This window comes from Schistocerca cancellata, chromosome 6 (genome assembly GCF_023864275.1).
Source record: "Schistocerca cancellata isolate TAMUIC-IGC-003103 chromosome 6, iqSchCanc2.1, whole genome shotgun sequence".
NCBI lineage: Eukaryota > Metazoa > Arthropoda > Insecta > Orthoptera > Acrididae > Schistocerca > Schistocerca cancellata.
Window position 1 is genome coordinate 4,445,846 of NC_064631.1, and position 22,985 is coordinate 4,468,830.

Consider the following 22,985-nt stretch of genomic DNA (forward strand, 5'->3'; position numbering starts at 1 on the left):
CTCGACTGCCGCTCGCTGCCGCTCGGGTCGTGGTCCATATGACAGCGCAAGCACGACAAACGTCTGCGGGACGAGACGAGACGAGACGAGACGAGACGACTAAGGAATAAATTCGTGGTTACAAATCAAATTTGGAACTCTACACTCCTACACAACAATAGGCGGTGACGTATTTCAGAAATCACCTGCCGATTCGTACTGTTTTGTCGTTTTCAAAGTCTTCTTGGCAAACTTGGTTAGCACATTCTCCCTCAAACTGAGTTAATTACTGCATTTTCGTTCCATTACAGTAGTTTAAAAGGCTTAAGGAAGCATCTTTGTCACAACAGAAAGGTAGTTTGAAAATTGGGCTGGCGACATAACAAAAAAAAAACAGTAAGGGAGCCAACAGCACCCGGGTTTCCCAGGCGGTCACCCATCCAAGTACTAGCCGGGCCCGATGATGCTTAACTTCGGTGATCGGACGAGAACCGGTGTATTCATCATGGTATGGCCGTTGGCGCTCATCTAATGTAGGAGCACGGCAGAATTCGCGTTCGGCTTTTCTCCCAACACACAAAATGTTAGTTTTCGGCCGCATTTGACGAAAGCGCTTCCTTCCGCAACCGCCAGTTCCTCGAGGACGGCGCGGGGAGGCGCGCCCGGCGTCCCAGCAGAGTGACGGCCGAATTGGCGGGCGCACCGCCGCGTGTGTGAGACGCACTGCTGCTCGTTGCACCCCCTGTCATTCGCTGGGCGCGTGCAGCCTTCGACACTAGCGGAGGACGCATCTTGTCCCTGGTGTTCAGCGGAGGGCCTGTGCGGGGTGTGGCAGTGTCGTGCTGGAGGGCCCACTGGTAGCGATGTGGGCTTCCTCGCCTCGCCTCGCCTCGCCTCGCCTCGCCTCACACCAGGTGTCTGCGTAGTTTGCAGTGCATTCGCACCATTCCTATCCCTGTCCCTGTCCCCGTCCCGACTTGTCCCGACTTTGCTCGACTGCCGCTCGCTGCCGCTCGGGTCGTGGTCCATATGACAGCGCAAGCACGACAAACGTCTGCGGGACGAGACGAGACGAGACGAGACGAGACGACTAAGGAATAAATTCGTGGTTACAAATCAAATTTGGAACTCTACACTCCTACACAACAATAGGCGGTGACGTATTTCAGAAATCACCTGCCGATTCGTACTGTTTTGTCGTTTTCAAAGTCTTTTTGGCAAACTTGGTTAGCACATTCTCCCTCAAACTGAGTTAATTACTGCATTTTCGTACCATTACAGTAGTTTAAAAGGCTTAAGGAAGCATCTTTGTCACAACAGAAAGGTAGTTTGAAAATTGGGCTGGCGACATAACAAAAAAAAAAAACAGTAAGGGAGCCAACAGCACCCGGGTTTCCCAGGCGGTCACCCATCAAGTACTAGACGGGCCCGTTGATGCTTAACTTCGGTGATCGGACGAGAACCGGTGTATTCATCATGGTATGGCCGTTGGCGCTCATCTAATGTAGGAGCACGGCAGAATTCTCGTTCGGCTTTTCTCCCAACACACAAAATGTTAGTTTTCGGCCGCATTTGACGAAAGCGCTTCCTTCCGCAACCGCCAGTTCCTCGAGGACGGCGCGGGAAGGCGCGCCCGGCGTCCCAGCAGAGTGACGGCCGAATTGGCGGGCGCACCGCCGCGTGTGTGAGACGCACTGCTGCTCGTTGCACCCCCTGTCATTCGCTGGGCGCGTGCAGCCTTTGACACAAGCGGAGGACGCATCTTGTCCCTGGTGTTCAGCGGAAGGCCTGTGCGGGGTGTGGCAGTGTCGTGCTGGAGGGCCCACTGGTAGCGATGTGGGCTTCCTCGCCTCGCCTCGCCTCGCCTCACACCAGGTGTCTGCGTAGTTTGCAGTGCATTCGCACCATTCCTGTCCCTGTCCCTGTCCCCGTCCCGACTTGTCCCGACTTTGCTCGACTGCCGCTCGCTGCCGCTCGGGTCGTGGTCCATATGACAGCGCAAGCACGACAAACGTCTGCGGGACGAGACGAGACGAGACGAGACGAGACGACTAAGGAATAAATTCGTGGTTACAAATCAAATTTGGAACTCTACACTCCTACACAACAATAGGCGGTGACGTATTTCAGAAATCACCTGCCGATTCGTACTGTTTTGTCGTTTTCAAAGTCTTTTTGGCAAACTTGGTTAGCACATTCTCCCTCAAACTGAGTTAATTACTGCATTTTCGTACCATTACAGTAGTTTAAAAGGCTTAAGGAAGCATCTTTGTCACAACAGAAAGGTAGTTTGAAATTTGGGATGGCGACATAACAAAAAAAAAAAAAACAGGAAGGGAGCCAACAGCACCCGGGTTTCCCAGGCGGTCACCCATCCAAGTACTAGCCGGGCCCGATGATGCTTAACTTCGGTGATCGGACGAGAACCGGTGTATTCATCATGGTATGGCCGTTGGCGCTCATCTAATGTAGGAGCACGGCAGAATTCGCGTTCGGCTTTTCTCCCAACACACAAAATGTTAGTTTTCGGCCGCATTTGACGAAAGCGCTTCCTTCCGCAACCGCCAGTTCCTCGAGGACGGCGCGGGGAGGCGCGCCCGGCGTCCCAGCAGAGTGACGGCCGAATTGGCGGGCGCACCGCCGCGTGTGTGAGACGCACTGCTGCTCGTTGCACCCCCTGTCATTCGCTGGGCGCGTGCAGCCTTCGACACTAGCGGAGGACGCATCTTGTCCCTGGTGTTCAGCGGAGGGCCTGTGCGGGGTGTGGCAGTGTCGTGCTGGAGGGCCCACTGGTAGCGATGTGGGCTTCCTCGCCTCGCCTCGCCTCGCCTCGCCTCGCCTCACACCAGGTGTCTGCGTAGTTTGCAGTGCATTCGCACCATTCCTATCCCTGTCCCTGTCCCCGTCCCGACTTGTCCCGACTTTGCTCGACTGCCGCTCGCTGCCGCTCGGGTCTTGGTCCATATGACAGCGCAAGCACGACAAACGTCTGCGGGACGAGACGAGACGAGACGAGACGAGACGACTAAGGAATAAATTCGTGGTTACAAATCAAATTTGGAACTCTACACTCCTACACAACAATAGGCGGTGACGTATTTCAGAAATCACCTGCCGATTCGTACTGTTTTGTCGTTTTCAAAGTCTTTTTGGCAAACTTGGTTAGCACATTCTCCCTCAAACTGAGTTAATTACTGCATTTTCGTACCATTACAGTAGTTTAAAAGGCTTAAGGAAGCATCTTTGTCACAACAGAAAGGTAGTTTGAAAATTGGGCTGGCGACATAACAAAAAAAAAACAGTAAGGGAGCCAACAGCACCCGGGTTTCCCAGGCGGTCACCCATCAAGTACTAGACGGGCCCGTTGATGCTTAACTTCGGTGATCGGACGAGAACCGGTGTATTCATCATGGTATGGCCGTTGGCGCTCATCTAATGTAGGAGCACGGCAGAATTCTCGTTCGGCTTTTCTCCCAACACACAAAATGTTAGTTTTCGGCCGCATTTGACGAAAGCGCTTCCTTCCGCAACCGCCAGTTCCTCGAGGACGGCGCGGGAAGGCGCGCCCGGCGTCCCAGCAGAGTGACGGCCGAATTGGCGGGCGCACCGCCGCGTGTGTGAGACGCACTGCTGCTCGTTGCACCCCCTGTCATTCGCTGGGCGCGTGCAGCCTTTGACACAAGCGGAGGACGCATCTTGTCCCTGGTGTTCAGCGGAAGGCCTGTGCGGGGTGTGGCAGTGTCGTGCTGGAGGGCCCACTGGTAGCGATGTGGGCTTCCTCGCCTCGCCTCGCCTCGCCTCACACCAGGTGTCTGCGTAGTTTGCAGTGCATTCGCACCATTCCTGTCCCTGTCCCTGTCCCCGTCCCGACTTGTCCCGACTTTGCTCGACTGCCGCTCGCTGCCGCTCGGGTCGTGGTCCATATGACAGCGCAAGCACGACAAACGTCTGCGGGACGAGACGAGACGAGACGAGACGAGACGACTAAGGAATAAATTCGTGGTTACAAATCAAATTTGGAACTCTACACTCCTACACAACAATAGGCGGTGACGTATTTCAGAAATCACCTGCCGATTCGTACTGTTTTGTCGTTTTCAAAGTCTTCTTGGCAAACTTGGTTAGCACATTCTCCCTCAAACTGAGTTAATTACTGCATTTTCGTACCATTACAGTAGTTTAAAAGGCTTAAGGAAGCATCTTTGTCACAACAGAAAGGTAGTTTGAAATTTGGGATGGCGACATAACAAAAAAAAAAAAAACAGTAAGGGAGCCAACAGCACCCGGGTTTCCCAGGCGGTCACCCATCCAAGTACTAGCCGGGCCCGATGATGCTTAACTTCGGTGATCGGACGAGAACCGGTGTATTCATCATGGTATGGCCGTTGGCGCTCATCTAATGTAGGAGCACGGCAGAATTCGCGTTCGGCTTTTCTCCCAACACACAAAATGTTAGTTTTCGGCCGCATTTGACGAAAGCGCTTCCTTCCGCAACCGCCAGTTCCTCGAGGACGGCGCGGGGAGGCGCGCCCGGCGTCCCAGCAGAGTGACGGCCGAATTGGCGGGCGCACCGCCGCGTGTGTGAGGCGCACTGCTGCTCGTTGCACCCCCTGTCATTCGCTGGGCGCGTGCAGCCTTCGACACTAGCGGAGGACGCATCTTGTCCCTGGTGTTCAGCGGAGGGCCTGTGCGGGGTGTGGCAGTGTCGTGCTGGAGGGCCCACTGGTAGCGATGTGGGCTTCCTCGCCTCGCCTCGCCTCGCCTCGCCTCGCCTCACACCAGGTGTCTGCGTAGTTTGCAGTGCATTCGCACCATTCCTATCCCTGTCCCTGTCCCCGTCCCGACTTGTCCCGACTTTGCTCGACTGCCGCTCGCTGCCGCTCGGGTCGTGGTCCATATGACAGCGCAAGCACGACAAACGTCTGCGGGACGAGACGAGACGAGACGAGACGACTAAGGAATAAGTTCGTGGTTACAAATGAAATTTGGAACTCAACACACCTACACAACAATAGGCGGTGACGTATTTCAGAAATCACCTGCCGATTCGTAGTGTTTTGTCGTTTTCAAAGTCTTCTTGGCAAACTTGGTTAGCACATTCTCCCTCAAACTGAGTTAATTACTGCATTTTCGTTCCATTACAGTAGTTTAAAAGGCTTAAGGAAGCATCTTTGTCACAACAGAAAGGTAGTTTGAAAATTGGGCTGGCGACATAACAAAAAAAAAACAGTAAGGGAGCCAACAGCACCCGGGTTTCCCAGGCGGTCACCCATCCAAGTACTAGCCGGGCCCGATGATGCTTAACTTCGGTGATCGGACGAGAACCGGTGTATTCATCATGGTATGGCCGTTGGCGCTCATCTAATGTAGGAGCACGGCAGAATTCGCGTTCGGCTTTTCTCCCAACACACAAAATGTTAGTTTTCGGCCGCATTTGACGAAAGCGCTTCCTTCCGCAACCGCCAGTTCCTCGAGGACGGCGCGGGGAGGCGCGCCCGGCGTCCCAGCAGAGTGACGGCCGAATTGGCGGGCGCACCGCCGCGTGTGTGAGACGCACTGCTGCTCGTTGCACCCCCTGTCATTCGCTGGGCGCGTGCAGCCTTCGACACTAGCGGAGGACGCATCTTGTCCCTGGTGTTCAGCGGAGGGCCTGTGCGGGGTGTGGCAGTGTCGTGCTGGAGGGCCCACTGGTAGCGATGTGGGCTTCCTCGCCTCGCCTCGCCTCGCCTCGCCTCGCCTCACACCAGGTGTCTGCGTAGTTTGCAGTGCATTCGCACCATTCCTATCCCTGTCCCTGTCCCCGTCCCGACTTGTCCCGACTTTGCTCGACTGCCGCTCGCTGCCGCTCGGGTCGTGGTCCATATGACAGCGCAAGCACGACAAACGTCTGCGGGACGAGACGAGACGAGACGAGACGAGACGACTAAGGAATAAATTCGTGGTTACAAATCAAATTTGGAACTCTACACTCCTACACAACAATAGGCGGTGACGTATTTCAGAAATCACCTGCCGATTCGTACTGTTTTGTCGTTTTCAAAGTCTTCTTGGCAAACTTGGTTAGCACATTCTCCCTCAAACTGAGTTAATTACTGCATTTTCGTTCCATTACAGTAGTTTAAAAGGCTTAAGGAAGCATCTTTGTCACAACAGAAAGGTAGTTTGAAAATTGGGCTGGCGACATAACAAAAAAAAAAACAGTAAGGGAGCCAACAGCACCCGGGTTTCCCAGCCGGTCACCCATCCAAGTACTAGCCGGGCCCGATGATGCTTAACTTCGGTGATCGGACGAGAACCGGTGTATTCATCATGGTATGGCCGTTGGCGCTCATCTAATGTAGGAGCACGGCAGAATTCGCGTTCGGCTTTTCTCCCAACACACAAAATGTTAGTTTTCGGCCGCATTTGACGAAAGCGCTTCCTTCCGCAACCGCCAGTTCCTCGAGGACGGCGCGGGGAGGCGCGCCCGGCGTCCCAGCAGAGTGACGGCCGAATTGGCGGGCGCACCGCCGCGTGTGTGAGACGCACTGCTGCTCGTTGCACCCCCTGTCATTCGCTGGGCGCGTGCAGCCTTCGACACTAGCGGAGGACGCATCTTGTCCCTGGTGTTCAGCGGAGGGCCTGTGCGGGGTGTGGCAGTGTCGTGCTGGAGGGCCCACTGGTAGCGATGTGGGCTTCCTCGCCTCGCCTCGCCTCGCCTCGCCTCGCCTCACACCAGGTGTCTGCGTAGTTTGCAGTGCATTCGCACCATTCCTATCCCTGTCCCTGTCCCCGTCCCGACTTGTCCCGACTTTGCTCGACTGCCGCTCGCTGCCGCTCGGGTCGTGGTCCATATGACAGCGCAAGCACGACAAACGTCTGCGGGACGAGACGAGACGAGACGAGACGAGACGACTAAGGAATAAATTCGTGGTTACAAATCAAATTTGGAACTCTACACTCCTACACAACAATAGGCGGTGACGTATTTCAGAAATCACCTGCCGATTCGTACTGTTTTGTCGTTTTCAAAGTCTTTTTGGCAAACTTGGTTAGCACATTCTCCCTCAAACTGAGTTAATTACTGCATTTTCGTACCATTACAGTAGTTTAAAAGGCTTAAGGAAGCATCTTTGTCACAACAGAAAGGTAGTTTGAAAATTGGGCTGGCGACATAACAAAAAAAAAACAGTAAGGGAGCCAACAGCACCCGGGTTTCCCAGGCGGTCACCCATCAAGTACTAGACGGGCCCGTTGATGCTTAACTTCGGTGATCGGACGAGAACCGGTGTATTCATCATGGTATGGCCGTTGGCGCTCATCTAATGTAGGAGCACGGCAGAATTCTCGTTCGGCTTTTCTCCCAACACACAAAATGTTAGTTTTCGGCCGCATTTGACGAAAGCGCTTCCTTCCGCAACCGCCAGTTCCTCGAGGACGGCGCGGGAAGGCGCGCCCGGCGTCCCAGCAGAGTGACGGCCGAATTGGCGGGCGCACCGCCGCGTGTGTGAGACGCACTGCTGCTCGTTGCACCCCCTGTCATTCGCTGGGCGCGTGCAGCCTTTGACACAAGCGGAGGACGCATCTTGTCCCTGGTGTTCAGCGGAAGGCCTGTGCGGGGTGTGGCAGTGTCGTGCTGGAGGGCCCACTGGTAGCGATGTGGGCTTCCTCGCCTCGCCTCGCCTCGCCTCACACCAGGTGTCTGCGTAGTTTGCAGTGCATTCGCACCATTCCTGTCCCTGTCCCTGTCCCCGTCCCGACTTGTCCCGACTTTGCTCGACTGCCGCTCGCTGCCGCTCGGGTCGTGGTCCATATGACAGCGCAAGCACGACAAACGTCTGCGGGACGAGACGAGACGAGACGAGACGAGACGACTAAGGAATAAATTCGTGGTTACAAATCAAATTTGGAACTCTACACTCCTACACAACAATAGGCGGTGACGTATTTCAGAAATCACCTGCCGATTCGTACTGTTTTGTCGTTTTCAAAGTCTTCTTGGCAAACTTGGTTAGCACATTCTCCCTCAAACTGAGTTAATTACTGCATTTTCGTACCATTACAGTAGTTTAAAAGGCTTAAGGAAGCATCTTTGTCACAACAGAAAGGTAGTTTGAAATTTGGGATGGCGACATAACAAAAAAAAAAAAAACAGGAAGGGAGCCAACAGCACCCGGGTTTCCCAGGCGGTCACCCATCCAAGTACTAGCCGGGCCCGATGATGCTTAACTTCGGTGATCGGACGAGAACCGGTGTATTCATCATGGTATGGCCGTTGGCGCTCATCTAATGTAGGAGCACGGCAGAATTCGCGTTCGGCTTTTCTCCCAACACACAAAATGTTAGTTTTCGGCCGCATTTGACGAAAGCGCTTCCTTCCGCAACCGCCAGTTCCTCGAGGACGGCGCGGGGAGGCGCGCCCGGCGTCCCAGCAGAGTGACGGCCGAATTGGCGGGCGCACCGCCGCGTGTGTGAGGCGCACTGCTGCTCGTTGCACCCCCTGTCATTCGCTGGGCGCGTGCAGCCTTCGACACTAGCGGAGGACGCATCTTGTCCCTGGTGTTCAGCGGAGGGCCTGTGCGGGGTGTGGCAGTGTCGTGCTGGAGGGCCCACTGGTAGCGATGTGGGCTTCCTCGCCTCGCCTCGCCTCGCCTCGCCTCGCCTCACACCAGGTGTCTGCGTAGTTTGCAGTGCATTCGCACCATTCCTATCCCTGTCCCTGTCCCCGTCCCGACTTGTCCCGACTTTGCTCGACTGCCGCTCGCTGCCGCTCGGGTCGTGGTCCATATGACAGCGCAAGCACGACAAACGTCTGCGGGACGAGACGAGACGAGACGAGACGACTAAGGAATAAGTTCGTGGTTACAAATGAAATTTGGAACTCAACACACCTACACAACAATAGGCGGTGACGTATTTCAGAAATCACCTGCCGATTCGTAGTGTTTTGTCGTTTTCAAAGTCTTCTTGGCAAACTTGGTTAGCACATTCTCCCTCAAACTGAGTTAATTACTGCATTTTCGTTCCATTACAGTAGTTTAAAAGGCTTAAGGAAGCATCTTTGTCACAACAGAAAGGTAGTTTGAAAATTGGGCTGGCGACATAACAAAAAAAAAACAGTAAGGGAGCCAACAGCACCCGGGTTTCCCAGGCGGTCACCCATCCAAGTACTAGCCGGGCCCGATGATGCTTAACTTCGGTGATCGGACGAGAACCGGTGTATTCATCATGGTATGGCCGTTGGCGCTCATCTAATGTAGGAGCACGGCAGAATTCGCGTTCGGCTTTTCTCCCAACACACAAAATGTTAGTTTTCGGCCGCATTTGACGAAAGCGCTTCCTTCCGCAACCGCCAGTTCCTCGAGGACGGCGCGGGGAGGCGCGCCCGGCGTCCCAGCAGAGTGACGGCCGAATTGGCGGGCGCACCGCCGCGTGTGTGAGACGCACTGCTGCTCGTTGCACCCCCTGTCATTCGCTGGGCGCGTGCAGCCTTCGACACTAGCGGAGGACGCATCTTGTCCCTGGTGTTCAGCGGAGGGCCTGTGCGGGGTGTGGCAGTGTCGTGCTGGAGGGCCCACTGGTAGCGATGTGGGCTTCCTCGCCTCGCCTCGCCTCGCCTCGCCTCGCCTCACACCAGGTGTCTGCGTAGTTTGCAGTGCATTCGCACCATTCCTATCCCTGTCCCTGTCCCCGTCCCGACTTGTCCCGACTTTGCTCGACTGCCGCTCGCTGCCGCTCGGGTCGTGGTCCATATGACAGCGCAAGCACGACAAACGTCTGCGGGACGAGACGAGACGAGACGAGACGAGACGACTAAGGAATAAATTCGTGGTTACAAATCAAATTTGGAACTCTACACTCCTACACAACAATAGGCGGTGACGTATTTCAGAAATCACCTGCCGATTCGTACTGTTTTGTCGTTTTCAAAGTCTTCTTGGCAAACTTGGTTAGCACATTCTCCCTCAAACTGAGTTAATTACTGCATTTTCGTTCCATTACAGTAGTTTAAAAGGCTTAAGGAAGCATCTTTGTCACAACAGAAAGGTAGTTTGAAAATTGGGCTGGCGACATAACAAAAAAAAAACAGTAAGGGAGCCAACAGCACCCGGGTTTCCCAGCCGGTCACCCATCCAAGTACTAGCCGGGCCCGATGATGCTTAACTTCGGTGATCGGACGAGAACCGGTGTATTCATCATGGTATGGCCGTTGGCGCTCATCTAATGTAGGAGCACGGCAGAATTCGCGTTCGGCTTTTCTCCCAACACACAAAATGTTAGTTTTCGGCCGCATTTGACGAAAGCGCTTCCTTCCGCAACCGCCAGTTCCTCGAGGACGGCGCGGGGAGGCGCGCCCGGCGTCCCAGCAGAGTGACGGCCGAATTGGCGGGCGCACCGCCGCGTGTGTGAGACGCACTGCTGCTCGTTGCACCCCCTGTCATTCGCTGGGCGCGTGCAGCCTTCGACACTAGCGGAGGACGCATCTTGTCCCTGGTGTTCAGCGGAGGGCCTGTGCGGGGTGTGGCAGTGTCGTGCTGGAGGGCCCACTGGTAGCGATGTGGGCTTCCTCGCCTCGCCTCGCCTCGCCTCGCCTCGCCTCACACCAGGTGTCTGCGTAGTTTGCAGTGCATTCGCACCATTCCTATCCCTGTCCCTGTCCCCGTCCCGACTTGTCCCGACTTTGCTCGACTGCCGCTCGCTGCCGCTCGGGTCGTGGTCCATATGACAGCGCAAGCACGACAAACGTCTGCGGGACGAGACGAGACGAGACGAGACGAGACGACTAAGGAATAAATTCGTGGTTACAAATCAAATTTGGAACTCTACACTCCTACACAACAATAGGCGGTGACGTATTTCAGAAATCACCTGCCGATTCGTACTGTTTTGTCGTTTTCAAAGTCTTTTTGGCAAACTTGGTTAGCACATTCTCCCTCAAACTGAGTTAATTACTGCATTTTCGTACCATTACAGTAGTTTAAAAGGCTTAAGGAAGCATCTTTGTCACAACAGAAAGGTAGTTTGAAAATTGGGCTGGCGACATAACAAAAAAAAAACAGTAAGGGAGCCAACAGCACCCGGGTTTCCCAGGCGGTCACCCATCAAGTACTAGACGGGCCCGTTGATGCTTAACTTCGGTGATCGGACGAGAACCGGTGTATTCATCATGGTATGGCCGTTGGCGCTCATCTAATGTAGGAGCACGGCAGAATTCTCGTTCGGCTTTTCTCCCAACACACAAAATGTTAGTTTTCGGCCGCATTTGACGAAAGCGCTTCCTTCCGCAACCGCCAGTTCCTCGAGGACGGCGCGGGAAGGCGCGCCCGGCGTCCCAGCAGAGTGACGGCCGAATTGGCGGGCGCACCGCCGCGTGTGTGAGACGCACTGCTGCTCGTTGCACCCCCTGTCATTCGCTGGGCGCGTGCAGCCTTTGACACAAGCGGAGGACGCATCTTGTCCCTGGTGTTCAGCGGAAGGCCTGTGCGGGGTGTGGCAGTGTCGTGCTGGAGGGCCCACTGGTAGCGATGTGGGCTTCCTCGCCTCGCCTCGCCTCGCCTCGCCTCGCCTCACACCAGGTGTCTGCGTAGTTTGCAGTGCATTCGCACCATTCCTGTCCCTGTCCCTGTCCCCGTCCCGACTTGTCCCGACTTTGCTCGACTGCCGCTCGCTGCCGCTCGGGTCGTGGTCCATATGACAGCGCAAGCACGACAAACGTCTGCGGGACGAGACGAGACGAGACGAGACGAGACGACTAAGGAATAAATTCGTGGTTACAAATCAAATTTGGAACTCTACACTCCTACACAACAATAGGCGGTGACGTATTTCAGAAATCACCTGCCGATTCGTACTGTTTTGTCGTTTTCAAAGTCTTTTTGGCAAACTTGGTTAGCACATTCTCCCTCAAACTGAGTTAATTACTGCATTTTCGTACCATTACAGTAGTTTAAAAGGCTTAAGGAAGCATCTTTGTCACAACAGAAAGGTAGTTTGAAAATTGGGCTGGCGACATAACAAAAAAAAAACAGTAAGGGAGCCAACAGCACCCGGGTTTCCCAGGCGGTCACCCATCAAGTACTAGACGGGCCCGTTGATGCTTAACTTCGGTGATCGGACGAGAACCGGTGTATTCATCATGGTATGGCCGTTGGCGCTCATCTAATGTAGGAGCACGGCAGAATTCTCGTTCGGCTTTTCTCCCAACACACAAAATGTTAGTTTTCGGCCGCATTTGACGAAAGCGCTTCCTTCCGCAACCGCCAGTTCCTCGAGGACGGCGCGGGAAGGCGCGCCCGGCGTCCCAGCAGAGTGACGGCCGAATTGGCGGGCGCACCGCCGCGTGTGTGAGACGCACTGCTGCTCGTTGCACCCCCTGTCATTCGCTGGGCGCGTGCAGCCTTTGACACAAGCGGAGGACGCATCTTGTCCCTGGTGTTCAGCGGAAGGCCTGTGCGGGGTGTGGCAGTGTCGTGCTGGAGGGCCCACTGGTAGCGATGTGGGCTTCCTCGCCTCGCCTCGCCTCGCCTCGCCTCGCCTCACACCAGGTGTCTGCGTAGTTTGCAGTGCATTCGCACCATTCCTGTCCCTGTCCCTGTCCCCGTCCCGACTTGTCCCGACTTTGCTCGACTGCCGCTCGCTGCCGCTCGGGTCGTGGTCCATATGACAGCGCAAGCACGACAAACGTCTGCGGGACGAGACGAGACGAGACGAGACGAGACGACTAAGGAATAAATTCGTGGTTACAAATCAAATTTGGAACTCTACACTCCTACACAACAATAGGCGGTGACGTATTTCAGAAATCACCTGCCGATTCGTACTGTTTTGTCGTTTTCAAAGTCTTTTTGGCAAACTTGGTTAGCACATTCTCCCTCAAACTGAGTTAATTACTGCATTTTCGTACCATTACAGTAGTTTAAAAGGCTTAAGGAAGCATCTTTGTCACAACAGAAAGGTAGTTTGAAATTTGGGATGGCGACATAACAAAAAAAAAAAAACAGGAAGGGAGCCAACAGCACCCGGGTTTCCCAGGCGGTCACCCATCCAAGTACTAGCCGGGCCCGATGATGCTTAACTTCGGTGATCGGACGAGAACCGGTGTATTCATCATGGTATGGCCGTTGGCGCTCATCTAATGTAGGAGCACGGCAGAATTCTCGTTCGGCTTTTCTCCCAACACACAAAATGTTAGTTTTCGGCCGCATTTGACGAAAGCGCTTCCTTCCGCAACCGCCAGTTCCTCGAGGACGGCGCGGGGAGGCGCGCCCGGCGTCCCAGCAGAGTGACGGCCGAATTGGCGGGCGCACCGCCGCGTGTGTGAGACGCACTGCTGCTCGTTGCACCCCCTGTCATTCGCTGGGCGCGTGCAGCCTTCGACACTAGCGGAGGACGCATCTTGTCCCTGGTGTTCAGCGGAGGGCCTGTGCGGGGTGTGGCAGTGTCGTGCTGGAGGGCCCACTGGTAGCGATGTGGGCTTCCTCGCCTCGCCTCGCCTCGCCTCGCCTCGCCTCACACCAGGTGTCTGCGTAGTTTGCAGTGCATTCGCACCATTCCTATCCCTGTCCCTGTCCCCGTCCCGACTTGTCCCGACTTTGCTCGACTGCCGCTCGCTGCCGCTCGGGTCGTGGTCCATATGACAGCGCAAGCACGACAAACGTCTGCGGGACGAGACGAGACGAGACGAGACGAGACGACTAAGGAATAAATTCGTGGTTACAAATCAAATTTGGAACTCTACACTCCTACACAACAATAGGCGGTGACGTATTTCAGAAATCACCTGCCGATTCGTACTGTTTTGTCGTTTTCAAAGTCTTTTTGGCAAACTTGGTTAGCACATTCTCCCTCAAACTGAGTTAATTACTGCATTTTCGTACCATTACAGTAGTTTAAAAGGCTTAAGGAAGCATCTTTGTCACAACAGAAAGGTAGTTTGAAAATTGGGCTGGCGACATAACAAAAAAAAAACAGTAAGGGAGCCAACAGCACCCGGGTTTCCCAGGCGGTCACCCATCAAGTACTAGACGGGCCCGTTGATGCTTAACTTCGGTGATCGGACGAGAACCGGTGTATTCATCATGGTATGGCCGTTGGCGCTCATCTAATGTAGGAGCACGGCAGAATTCTCGTTCGGCTTTTCTCCCAACACACAAAATGTTAGTTTTCGGCCGCATTTGACGAAAGCGCTTCCTTCCGCAACCGCCAGTTCCTCGAGGACGGCGCGGGAAGGCGCGCCCGGCGTCCCAGCAGAGTGACGGCCGAATTGGCGGGCGCACCGCCGCGTGTGTGAGACGCACTGCTGCTCGTTGCCCCCACCTGTCATTCGCTGGGCGCGTGCAGCCTTTGACACAAGCGGAGGACGCATCTTGTCCCTGGTGTTCAGCGGAAGGCCTGTGCGGGGTGTGGCAGTGTCGTGCTGGAGGGCCCACTGGTAGCGATGTGGGCTTCCTCGCCTCGCCTCGCCTCGCCTCGCCTCGCCTCACACCAGGTGTCTGCGTAGTTTGCAGTGCATTCGCACCATTCCTGTCCCTGTCCCTGTCCCCGTCCCGACTTGTCCCGACTTTGCTCGACTGCCGCTCGCTGCCGCTCGGGTCGTGGTCCATATGACAGCGCAAGCACGACAAACGTCTGCGGGACGAGACGAGACGAGACGAGACGAGACGACTAAGGAATAAATTCGTGGTTACAAATCAAATTTGGAACTCTACACTCCTACACAACAATAGGCGGTGACGTATTTCAGAAATCACCTGCCGATTCGTACTGTTTTGTCGTTTTCAAAGTCTTTTTGGCAAACTTGGTTAGCACATTCTCCCTCAAACTGAGTTAATTACTGCATTTTCGTACCATTACAGTAGTTTAAAAGGCTTAAGGAAGCATCTTTGTCACAACAGAAAGGTAGTTTGAAAATTGGGCTGGCGACATAACAAAAAAAAAACAGTAAGGGAGCCAACAGCACCCGGGTTTCCCAGGCGGTCACCCATCAAGTACTAGACGGGCCCGTTGATGCTTAACTTTGGTGATCGGACGAGAACCGGTGTATTCATCATGGTATGGCCGTTGGCGCTCATCTAATGTAGGAGCACGGCAGAATTCTCGTTCGGCTTTTCTCCCAACACACAAAATGTTAGTTTTCGGCCGCATTTGACGAAAGCGCTTCCTTCCGCAACCGCCAGTTCCTCGAGGACGGCGCGGGAAGGCGCGCCCGGCGTCCCAGCAGAGTGACGGCCGAATTGGCGGGCGCACCGCCGCGTGTGTGAGACGCACTGCTGCTCGTTGCACCCCCTGTCATTCGCTGGGCGCGTGCAGCCTTTGACACAAGCGGAGGACGCATCTTGTCCCTGGTGTTCAGCGGAAGGCCTGTGCGGGGTGTGGCAGTGTCGTGCTGGAGGGCCCACTGGCAGCGATGTGGGCTTCCTCGCCTCGCCTCGCCTCGCCTCGCCTCGCCTCACACCAGGTGTCTGCGTAGTTTGCAGTGCATTCGCACCATTCCTGTCCCTGTCCCTGTCCCCGTCCCGACTTGTCCCGACTTTGCTCGACTGCCGCTCGCTGCCGCTCGGGTCGTGGTCCATATGACAGCGCAAGCACGACAAACGTCTGCGGGACGAGACGAGACGAGACGAGACGAGACGACTAAGGAATAAATTCGTGGTTACAAATCAAATTTGGAACTCTACACTCCTACACAACAATAGGCGGTGACGTATTTCAGAAATCACCTGCCGATTCGTACTGTTTTGTCGTTTTCAAAGTCTTTTTGGCAAACTTGGTTAGCACATTCTCCCTCAAACTGAGTTAATTACTGCATTTTCGTACCATTACAGTAGTTTAAAAGGCTTAAGGAAGCATCTTTGTCACAACAGAAAGGTAGTTTGAAATTTGGGATGGCGACATAACAAAAAAAAAAAAAAAACAGGAAGGGAGCCAACAGCACCCGGGTTTCCCAGGCGGTCACCCATCCAAGTACTAGCCGGGCCCGATGATGCTTAACTTCGGTGATCGGACGAGAACCGGTGTATTCATCATGGTATGGCCGTTGGCGCTCATCTAATGTAGGAGCACGGCAGAATTCGCGTTCGGCTTTTCTCCCAACACACAAAATGTTAGTTTTCGGCCGCATTTGACGAAAGCGCTTCCTTCCGCAACCGCCAGTTCCTCGAGGACGGCGCGGGGAGGCGCGCCCGGCGTCCCAGCAGAGTGACGGCCGAATTGGCGGGCGCACCGCCGCGTGTGTGAGACGCACTGCTGCTCGTTGCACCCCCTGTCATTCGCTGGGCGCGTGCAGCCTTCGACACTAGCGGAGGACGCATCTTGTCCCTGGTGTTCAGCGGAGGGCCTGTGCGGGGTGTGGCAGTGTCGTGCTGGAGGGCCCACTGGTAGCGATGTGGGCTTCCTCGCCTCGCCTCGCCTCGCCTCGCCTCGCCTCACACCAGGTGTCTGCGTAGTTTGCAGTGCATTCGCACCATTCCTATCCCTGTCCCTGTCCCCGTCCCGACTTGTCCCGACTTTGCTCGACTGCCGCTCGCTGCCGCTCGGGTCGTGGTCCATATGACAGCGCAAGCACGACAAACGTCTGCGGGACGAGACGAGACGAGACGAGACGAGACGACTAAGGAATAAATTCGTGGTTACAAATCAAATTTGGAACTCTACACTCCTACACAACAATAGGCGGTGACGTATTACAGAAATCACCTGCCGATTCGTACTGTTTTGTCGTTTTCAAAGTCTTTTTGGCAAACTTGGTTAGCACATTCTCCCTCAAACTGAGTTAATTACTGCATTTTCGTACCATTACTGTAGTTTAAAAGGCTTAAGGAAGCATCTTTGTCACAACAGAAAGGTAGTTTGAAAATTGGGCTGGCGACATAACAAAAAAAAAACAGTAAGGGAGCCAACAGCACCCGGGTTTCCCAGGCGGTCACCCATCAAGTACTAGACGGGCCCGTTGATGCTTAACTTCGGTGATCGGACGAGAACCGGTGTATTCATCATGGTATGGCCGTTGGCGCTCATCTAATGTAGGAGCACGGCAGAATTCTCGTTCGGCTTTTCTCCCAACACACAAAATGTTAGTTTTCGGCCGCATTTGACGAAAGCGCTTCCTTCCGCAACCGCCAGTTCCTCGAGGACGGCGCGGGAAGGCGCGCCCGGCGTCCCAGCAGAGTGACGGCCGAATTGGCGGGCGCACCGCCGCGTGTGTGAGACGCACTGCTGCTCGTTGCACCCCCTGTCATTCGCTGGGCGCGTGCAGCCTTTGACACAAGCGGAGGACGCATCTTGTCCCTGGTGTTCAGCGGAAGGCCTGTGCGGGGTGTGGCAGTGTCGTGCTGGAGGGCCCACTGGTAGCGATGTGGGCTTCCTCGCCTCGCCTCGCCTCGCCTCGCCTCGCCTCACACCAGGTGTCTGCGTAGTTTGCAGTGCATTCGCACCATTCCTGTCCCTGTCCCTGTCCCCGTCCCGACTTGTCCCGACTTTGCTCGACTGCCGCTCGCTGCCGCTCGGGTCGTGGTCCATATGACAGCGCAAGCACGACAAACGTCTGCGGGACGAGACGAGACGAGACGAGACGAGACGACTAAGGAATAAATTCGTGGTTACAAATCAAATTTGGAACTCTACACTCCTACACAACAATAGGCGGTGACGTATTTCAGAAATCACCTGCCGATTCGTACTGTTTTGTCGTTTTCAAAGTCTTTTTGGCAAACTTGGTTAGCACATTCTCCCTCAAACTGAGTTAATTACTGCATTTTCGTACCATTACAGTAGTTTAAAAGGCTTAAGGAAGCATCTTTGTCACAACAGAAAGGTAGTTTGAAATTTGGGATGGCGACATAACAAAAAAAAAAAAAACAGGAAGGGAGCCAACAGCACCCGGGTTTCCCAGGCGGTCACCCATCCAAGTACTAGCCGGGCCCGATGATGCTTAACTTCGGTGATCGGACGAGAACCGGTGTATTCATCATGGTATGGCCGTTGGCGCTCATCTAATGTAGGAGCACGGCAGAATTCGCGTTCGGCTTTTCTCCCAACACACAAAATGTTAGTTTTCGGCCGCATTTGACGAAAGCGCTTCCTTCCGCAACCGCCAGTTCCTCGAGGACGGCGCGGGGAGGCGCGCCCGGCGTCCCAGCAGAGTGACGGCCGAATTGGCGGGCGCACCGCCGCGTGTGTGAGACGCACTGCTGCTCGTTGCACCCCCTGTCATTCGCTGGGCGCGTGCAGCCTTCGACACTAGCGGAGGACGCATCTTGTCCCTGGTGTTCAGCGGAGGGCCTGTGCGGGGTGTGGCAGTGTCGTGCTGGAGGGCCCACTGGTAGCGATGTGGGCTTCCTCGCCTCGCCTCGCCTCGCCTCGCCTCGCCTCACACCAGGTGTCTGCGTAGTTTGCAGTGCATTCGCACCATTCCTATCCCTGTCCCTGTCCCCGTCCCGACTTGTCCCGACTTTGCTCGACTGCCGCTCGCTGCCGCTCGGGTCGTGGTCCATATGACAGCGCAAGCACGACAAACGTCTGCGGGACGAGACGAGACGAGACGAGACGACTAAGGAATAAGTTCGTGGTTACAAATCAAATTTGGAACTCAACACACCTACACAACAATAGGCGGTGACGTATTTCAGAAATCACCTGCCGATTCGTAGTGTTTTGTCGTTTTCAAAGTCTTCTTGGCAAACTTGGTTAGCACATTCTCCCTCAAACTGAGTTAATTACTGCATTTTCGTTCCATTACAGTAGTTTAAAAGGCTTAAGGAAGCATCTTTGTCACAACAGAAAGGTAGTTTGAAAATTGGGCTGGCGACATAACAAAAAAAAAACAGTAAGGGAGCCAACAGCACCCGGGTTTCCCAGGCGGTCACCCATCCAAGTACTAGCCGGGCCCGATGATGCTTAACTTCGGTGATCGGACGAGAACCGGTGTATTCATCATGGTATGGCCGTTGGCGCTCATCTAATGTAGGAGCACGGCAGAATTCGCGTTCGGCTTTTCTCCCAACACACAAAATGTTAGTTTTCGGCCGCATTTGACGAAAGCGCTTCCTTCCGCAACCGCCAGTTCCTCGAGGACGGCGCGGGGAGGCGCGCCCGGCGTCCCAGCAGAGTGACGGCCGAATTGGCGGGCGCACCGCCGCGTGTGTGAGACGCACTGCTGCTCGTTGCACCCCCTGTCATTCGCTGGGCGCGTGCAGCCTTCGACACTAGCGGAGGACGCATCTTGTCCCTGGTGTTCAGCGGAGGGCCTGTGCGGGGTGTGGCAGTGTCGTGCTGGAGGGCCCACTGGTAGCGATGTGGGCTTCCTCGCCTCGCCTCGCCTCGCCTCGCCTCGCCTCACACCAGGTGTCTGCGTAGTTTGCAGTGCATTCGCACCATTCCTATCCCTGTCCCTGTCCCCGTCCCGACTTGTCCCGACTTTGCTCGACTGCCGCTCGCTGCCGCTCGGGTCGTGGTCCATATGACAGCGCAAGCACGACAAACGTCTGCGGGACGAGACGAGACGAGACGAGACGACTAAGGAATAAGTTCGTGGTTACAAATCAAATTTGGAACTCAACACACCTACACAACAATAGGCGGTGACGTATTTCAGAAATCACCTGCCGATTCGTAGTGTTTTGTCGTTTTCAAAGTCTTCTTGGCAAACTTGGTTAGCACATTCTCCCTCAAACTGAGTTAATTACTGCATTTTCGTTCCATTACAGTAGTTTAAAAGGCTTAAGGAAGCATCTTTGTCACAACAGAAAGGTAGTTTGAAAATTGGGCTGGCGACATAACAAAAAAAAACAGTAAGGGAGCCAACAGCACCCGGGTTTCCCAGGCGGTCACCCATCCAAGTACTAGCCGGGCCCGATGATGCTTAACTTCGGTGATCGGACGAGAACCGGTGTATTCATCATGGTATGGCCGTTGGCGCTCATCTAATGTAGGAGCACGGCAGAATTCGCGTTCGGCTTTTCTCCCAACACACAAAATGTTAGTTTTCGGCCGCATTTGACGAAAGCGCTTCCTTCCGCAACCGCCAGTTCCTCGAGGACGGCGCGGGGAGGCGCGCCCGGCGTCCCAGCAGAGTGACGGCCGAATTGGCGGGCGCACCGCCGCGTGTGTGAGACGCACTGCTGCTCGTTGCACCCCCTGTCATTCGCTGGGCGCGTGCAGCCTTCGACACTAGCGGAGGACGCATCTTGTCCCTGGTGTTCAGCGGAGGGCCTGTGCGGGGTGTGGCAGTGTCGTGCTGGAGGGCCCACTGGTAGCGATGTGGGCTTCCTCGCCTCGCCTCGCCTCGCCTCGCCTCGCCTCACACCAGGTGTCTGCGTAGTTTGCAGTGCATTCGCACCATTCCTATCCCTGTCCCTGTCCCCGTCCCGACTTGTCCCGACTTTGCTCGACTGCCGCTCGCTGCCGCTCGGGTCGTGGTCCATATGACAGCGCAAGCACGACAAACGTCTGCGGGACGAGACGAGACGAGACGAGACGAGACGACTAAGGAATAAATTCGTGGTTACAAATCAAATTTGGAACTCTACACTCCTACACAACAATAGGCGGTGACGTATTTCAGAAATCACCTGCCGATTCGTACTGTTTTGTCGTTTTCAAAGTCTTCTTGGCAAACTTGGTTAGCACATTCTCCCTCAAACTGAGTTAATTACTGCATTTTCGTTCCATTACAGTAGTTTAAAAGGCTTAAGGAAGCATCTTTGTCACAACAGAAAGGTAGTTTGAAAATTGGGCTGGCGACATAACAAAAAAAAAACAGTAAGGGAGCCAACAGCACCCGGGTTTCCCAGCCGGTCACCCATCCAAGTACTAGCCGGGCCCGATGATGCTTAACTTCGGTGATCGGACGAGAACCGGTGTATTCATCATGGTATGGCCGTTGGCGCTCATCTAATGTAGGAGCACGGCAGAATTCGCGTTCGGCTTTTCTCCCAACACACAAAATGTTAGTTTTCGGCCGCATTTGACGAAAGCGCTTCCTTCCGCAACCGCCAGTTCCTCGAGGACGGCGCGGGGAGGCGCGCCCGGCGTCCCAGCAGAGTGACGGCCGAATTGGCGGGCGCACCGCCGCGTGTGTGAGACGCACTGCTGCTCGTTGCACCCCCTGTCATTCGCTGGGCGCGTGCAGCCTTCGACACTAGCGGAGGACGCATCTTGTCCCTGGTGTTCAGCGGAGGGCCTGTGCGGGGTGTGGCAGTGTCGTGCTGGAGGGCCCACTGGTAGCGATGTGGGCTTCCTCGCCTCGCCTCGCCTCGCCTCGCCTCGCCTCACACCAGGTGTCTGCGTAGTTTGCAGTGCATTCGCACCATTCCTATCCCTGTCCCTGTCCCCGTCCCGACTTGTCCCGACTTTGCTCGACTGCCGCTCGCTGCCGCTCGGGTCGTGGTCCATATGACAGCGCAAGCATGACAAACGTCTGCGGGACGAGACGAGACGAGACGAGACGAGACGACTAAGGAATAAATTCGTGGTTACAAATCAAATTTGGAACTCTACACTCCTACACAACAATAGGCGGTGACGTATTTCAGAAATCACCTGCCGATTCGTACTGTTTTGTCGTTTTCAAAGTCTTTTTGGCAAACTTGGTTAGCACATTCTCCCTCAAACTGAGTTAATTACTGCATTTTCGTTCCATTACAGTAGTTTAAAAGGCTTAAGGAAGCATCTTTGTCACAACAGAAAGGTAGTTTGAAAATTGGGCTGGCGACATAACAAAAAAAAAACAGTAAGGGAGCCAACAGCACCCGGGTTTCCCAGGCGGTCACCCATCCAAGTACTAGCCGGGCCCGATGATGCTTAACTTCGGTGATCGGACGAGAACCGGTGTATTCATCATGGTATGGCCGTTGGCGCTCATCTAATGTAGGAGCACGGCAGAATTCGCGTTCGGCTTTTCTCCCAACACACAAAATGTTAGTTTTCGGCCGCATTTGACGAAAGCGCTTCCTTCCGCAACCGCCAGTTCCTCGAGGACGGCGCGGGGAGGCGCGCCCGGCGTCCCAGCAGAGTGACGGCCGAATTGGCGGGCGCACCGCCGCGTGTGTGAGACGCACTGCTGCTCGTTGCACCCCCTGTCATTCGCTGGGCGCGTGCAGCCTTCGACACTAGCGGAGGACGCATCTTGTCCCTGGTGTTCAGCGGAGGGCCTGTGCGGGGTGTGGCAGTGTCGTGCTGGAGGGCCCACTGGTAGCGATGTGGGCTTCCTCGCCTCGCCTCGCCTCGCCTCGCCTCGCCTCACACCAGGTGTCTGCGTAGTTTGCAGTGCATTCGCACCATTCCTATCCCTGTCCCTGTCCCCGTCCCGACTTGTCCCGACTTTGCTCGACTGCCGCTCGCTGCCGCTCGGGTCGTGGTCCATATGACAGCGCAAGCACGACAAACGTCTGCGGGACGAGACGAGACGAGACGAGACGAGACGACTAAGGAATAAATTCGTGGTTACAAATCAAATTTGGAACTCTACACTCCTACACAACAATAGGCGGTGACGTATTTCAGAAATCACCTGCCGATTCGTACTGTTTTGTCGTTTTCAAAGTCTTCTTGGCAAACTTGGTTAGCACATTCTCCCTCAAACTGAGTTAATTACTGCATTTTCGTTCCATTACAGTAGTTTAAAAGGCTTAAGGAAGCATCTTTGTCACAACAGAAAGGTAGTTTGAAAATTGGGCTGGCGACATAACAAAAAAAAAACAGTAAGGGAGCCAACAGCACCCGGGTTTCCCAGCCGGTCACCCATCCAAGTACTAGCCGGGCCCGATGATGCTTAACTTCGGTGATCGGACGAGAACCGGTGTATTCATCATGGTATGGCCGTTGGCGCTCATCTAATGTAGGAGCACGGCAGAATTCGCGTTCGGCTTTTCTCCCAACACACAAAATGTTAGTTTTCGGCCGCATTTGACGAAAGCGCTTCCTTCCGCAACCGCCAGTTCCTCGAGGACGGCGCGGGGAGGCGCGCCCGGCGTCCCAGCAGAGTGACGGCCGAATTGGCGGGCGCACCGCCGCGTGTGTGAGACGCACTG

General features: G+C 54.8%; 24 non-coding genes across 24 annotated transcripts; all 24 read right to left on the reverse strand.

The window, feature by feature from the left end:
- Positions 1-382: 382 nt before the first annotated feature.
- LOC126088678 (5S ribosomal RNA) lies at positions 383-501 on the reverse strand. Its single transcript, XR_007520037.1, has one exon. It is a non-coding gene; the product is annotated as a 5S ribosomal RNA (ribosomal RNA).
- An 853-nt stretch (positions 502-1,354) lies between these two features.
- LOC126089434 (5S ribosomal RNA) lies at positions 1,355-1,472 on the reverse strand. The gene has a single exon (XR_007520760.1). It is a non-coding gene; the product is annotated as a 5S ribosomal RNA (ribosomal RNA).
- An 845-nt stretch (positions 1,473-2,317) lies between these two features.
- LOC126088680 (5S ribosomal RNA) lies at positions 2,318-2,436 on the reverse strand. The gene has a single exon (XR_007520039.1). It is a non-coding gene; the product is annotated as a 5S ribosomal RNA (ribosomal RNA).
- An 851-nt stretch (positions 2,437-3,287) lies between these two features.
- LOC126089437 (5S ribosomal RNA) lies at positions 3,288-3,405 on the reverse strand. Its single transcript, XR_007520762.1, has one exon. It is a non-coding gene; the product is annotated as a 5S ribosomal RNA (ribosomal RNA).
- An 845-nt stretch (positions 3,406-4,250) lies between these two features.
- LOC126088681 (5S ribosomal RNA) lies at positions 4,251-4,369 on the reverse strand. Its single transcript, XR_007520040.1, has one exon. It is a non-coding gene; the product is annotated as a 5S ribosomal RNA (ribosomal RNA).
- Positions 4,370-5,215: 846 nt separating this feature from the next.
- Positions 5,216-5,334, reverse strand: LOC126088682 (5S ribosomal RNA). The gene has a single exon (XR_007520041.1). It is a non-coding gene; the product is annotated as a 5S ribosomal RNA (ribosomal RNA).
- An 852-nt stretch (positions 5,335-6,186) lies between these two features.
- Positions 6,187-6,305, reverse strand: LOC126089140 (5S ribosomal RNA). The gene has a single exon (XR_007520479.1). It is a non-coding gene; the product is annotated as a 5S ribosomal RNA (ribosomal RNA).
- An 851-nt stretch (positions 6,306-7,156) lies between these two features.
- On the reverse strand, positions 7,157-7,274 carry LOC126089438 (5S ribosomal RNA). The gene has a single exon (XR_007520763.1). It is a non-coding gene; the product is annotated as a 5S ribosomal RNA (ribosomal RNA).
- Positions 7,275-8,119: 845 nt separating this feature from the next.
- On the reverse strand, positions 8,120-8,238 carry LOC126088683 (5S ribosomal RNA). The gene has a single exon (XR_007520042.1). It is a non-coding gene; the product is annotated as a 5S ribosomal RNA (ribosomal RNA).
- An 846-nt stretch (positions 8,239-9,084) lies between these two features.
- On the reverse strand, positions 9,085-9,203 carry LOC126088684 (5S ribosomal RNA). The gene has a single exon (XR_007520043.1). It is a non-coding gene; the product is annotated as a 5S ribosomal RNA (ribosomal RNA).
- An 851-nt stretch (positions 9,204-10,054) lies between these two features.
- On the reverse strand, positions 10,055-10,173 carry LOC126089141 (5S ribosomal RNA). The gene has a single exon (XR_007520480.1). It is a non-coding gene; the product is annotated as a 5S ribosomal RNA (ribosomal RNA).
- An 851-nt stretch (positions 10,174-11,024) lies between these two features.
- LOC126089439 (5S ribosomal RNA) lies at positions 11,025-11,142 on the reverse strand. Its single transcript, XR_007520764.1, has one exon. It is a non-coding gene; the product is annotated as a 5S ribosomal RNA (ribosomal RNA).
- Positions 11,143-11,993: 851 nt separating this feature from the next.
- On the reverse strand, positions 11,994-12,111 carry LOC126089440 (5S ribosomal RNA). The gene has a single exon (XR_007520765.1). It is a non-coding gene; the product is annotated as a 5S ribosomal RNA (ribosomal RNA).
- Positions 12,112-12,965: 854 nt separating this feature from the next.
- Positions 12,966-13,084, reverse strand: LOC126088687 (5S ribosomal RNA). The gene has a single exon (XR_007520045.1). It is a non-coding gene; the product is annotated as a 5S ribosomal RNA (ribosomal RNA).
- Positions 13,085-13,935: 851 nt separating this feature from the next.
- Positions 13,936-14,053, reverse strand: LOC126089441 (5S ribosomal RNA). Its single transcript, XR_007520766.1, has one exon. It is a non-coding gene; the product is annotated as a 5S ribosomal RNA (ribosomal RNA).
- Positions 14,054-14,905: 852 nt separating this feature from the next.
- LOC126089470 (5S ribosomal RNA) lies at positions 14,906-15,023 on the reverse strand. The gene has a single exon (XR_007520793.1). It is a non-coding gene; the product is annotated as a 5S ribosomal RNA (ribosomal RNA).
- Positions 15,024-15,880: 857 nt separating this feature from the next.
- LOC126088688 (5S ribosomal RNA) lies at positions 15,881-15,999 on the reverse strand. Its single transcript, XR_007520046.1, has one exon. It is a non-coding gene; the product is annotated as a 5S ribosomal RNA (ribosomal RNA).
- Positions 16,000-16,850: 851 nt separating this feature from the next.
- On the reverse strand, positions 16,851-16,968 carry LOC126089442 (5S ribosomal RNA). Its single transcript, XR_007520767.1, has one exon. It is a non-coding gene; the product is annotated as a 5S ribosomal RNA (ribosomal RNA).
- Positions 16,969-17,823: 855 nt separating this feature from the next.
- On the reverse strand, positions 17,824-17,942 carry LOC126088689 (5S ribosomal RNA). Its single transcript, XR_007520047.1, has one exon. It is a non-coding gene; the product is annotated as a 5S ribosomal RNA (ribosomal RNA).
- Positions 17,943-18,788: 846 nt separating this feature from the next.
- On the reverse strand, positions 18,789-18,907 carry LOC126088690 (5S ribosomal RNA). The gene has a single exon (XR_007520048.1). It is a non-coding gene; the product is annotated as a 5S ribosomal RNA (ribosomal RNA).
- An 845-nt stretch (positions 18,908-19,752) lies between these two features.
- Positions 19,753-19,871, reverse strand: LOC126088691 (5S ribosomal RNA). The gene has a single exon (XR_007520049.1). It is a non-coding gene; the product is annotated as a 5S ribosomal RNA (ribosomal RNA).
- Positions 19,872-20,722: 851 nt separating this feature from the next.
- Positions 20,723-20,841, reverse strand: LOC126089143 (5S ribosomal RNA). Its single transcript, XR_007520482.1, has one exon. It is a non-coding gene; the product is annotated as a 5S ribosomal RNA (ribosomal RNA).
- Positions 20,842-21,692: 851 nt separating this feature from the next.
- On the reverse strand, positions 21,693-21,811 carry LOC126088692 (5S ribosomal RNA). The gene has a single exon (XR_007520050.1). It is a non-coding gene; the product is annotated as a 5S ribosomal RNA (ribosomal RNA).
- An 851-nt stretch (positions 21,812-22,662) lies between these two features.
- On the reverse strand, positions 22,663-22,781 carry LOC126089144 (5S ribosomal RNA). The gene has a single exon (XR_007520483.1). It is a non-coding gene; the product is annotated as a 5S ribosomal RNA (ribosomal RNA).
- Between the last annotated feature and the right edge of the window lie 204 nt (positions 22,782-22,985).